This window comes from Solanum pennellii, chromosome 10 (assembly GCF_001406875.1).
Source record: "Solanum pennellii chromosome 10, SPENNV200".
NCBI lineage: Eukaryota > Viridiplantae > Streptophyta > Magnoliopsida > Solanales > Solanaceae > Solanum > Solanum pennellii.
This window is the reverse complement of record NC_028646.1, coordinates 348,274-350,249: the sequence shown is the minus strand read 5'-3', so window position 1 is coordinate 350,249 and position 1,976 is coordinate 348,274.

The window sequence follows — 1,976 nt, the reverse complement described above, 5'->3', positions numbered from 1 at the left end:
ATATATATATATATATATATACTAGATATGAAAGTGTCCGTTAACGGGTTCAATATTTAAATTTTAAATTTATTATTTCGTGATTAATTATTAAAATGCATATTTGTATCGCGGACTTACTCTCATACAGTGTTTTCTTGCGTTCATCATGATTAACTATCTAAAATCCATTTAATCATAACGATATCTTTCCTATCACAAATAATAACTTTTAATTCATAGAGTTCTTTCGAATCTTTTTTAGAAAGTCCTTTTGAGTTTTTTGAGGAATTTTCTTTAATCTCTAATAACTTGCTTCGAGACTCGAGTAAGTGAGTATGAGGATGATGAAAATGCATTCATGAGTCTACATTATCTTCGAGATCCTTCATATCATGAATCGTAACTTTTTAATTCATAAGTCAAATTCAAGAAAGAGCTAAGAGTAGAGTTCAAGAAAGTCTTTGAGTTCAATTGTGAATCATTTGAGATCAACTATTGATTTGGACTAAGTTTTGATGAAGTAAGTATGAAAATGAGAAAAATCATATACATGAATTCCATATTGTTATTTAGACCCTCAAGTGAAGTCGTTCATGCCCATAAATTTGGCATGAACTACATAAGTTGAGTATCTTTGAGATGAGTAGTATCTTCAAGGTCTAAGTCTTGAGTATTGAGTTCCTAATCATTTAGGGATTATATTCCTAATTATGGGGCTACTACATGTTAACCACGGAGGTCCTTGAGTTGAGAAATTCATGTATATACACTACAACAAATTCAATTATCAGGAACAAATAATTTCGTCATTTATAAACCATATTAGGTCACTAAAAATCTTGAGACGAAAAATAATTCGTCACTAAAAGTACACAAAGACGATATTGCTGAAAATATTATATTAACTACAGAAAGAAAAATCGTCCCCAAATCCTTAAACAGTTGTGACAAATTTATTTATCGTAAAAAGTATGTATACTTTTTTTGTAGTTAATAGTATGTTTTGTCACTAAAAAGGTTATTACTACCTACAAAATTATATTGTCGCTATTATTTTACTTCAACCAGTGACAAAATCGATTGTCTCTATTGTTAAATGTTTTTCGTAGTTGAAGAAAATCTAATTTCGCCTCTAATGACTATATTTTATATACAAAAAATTATTCTGTTCTTTAATCTATTAGGGATAAATTTATCATTACAAAAAAAGTTTATTTTTCTTATGAATATTGCATAATTATTAAAATTACTATTAGGAATTTGCTATTTTTGCCATCTATTTTTAAATAGTAACCAACTTAAATTTATTTACTTCTCTAACCCATATATTGATTTCATGGGTTTTATTCTTAAGTTCTTATTTGAGACAAAAGTAAATAGCAATATTAAATAAATAAAGTAAATAATCTACTATAATTAAATAAATTTTAATTTGGTTAATTTTAAAATATAAAACATTTTACCATCAAAATTTTCTTATTATCAATGTACATAAATTGAACAAGAAAAATATTATTATTTCTCTTCAATATTTGATCCGCAAAATTTTAAAACTCTAATAAAAGAACTATTATTAGAAATTTAGTAAGACTCTTAGTTTACTTTAATTCCATTGTGACTCGATTGGTGAAATAGTATCTCTCTCCCAAAAGCAATTTTTTTTTTTTACCGACGCACAAAGAAAATATTTTGTTGCGAATGAACAAAATATTGAGAAGTTGTCATTAGTTTATCTATCTATCTATTTATTTATTATTTTTTATTTTAATGCTCCCTAATTAAGATATTTTTACCACTATTTATACAATTTAAATCATATTTATTTTAGTGAAAAAAGAAAAGGTGTTAATGAAACATAATAAAATAATAAGTACTCTTCTAAAAAAATGGGTCCCACAATTTTAGATAGACACATAGTCATCATAATTACAATATTATATTACCCTTTAAAATGAGATTATTTACAACTTTGTCATTGATCGTCCGTCACTTTA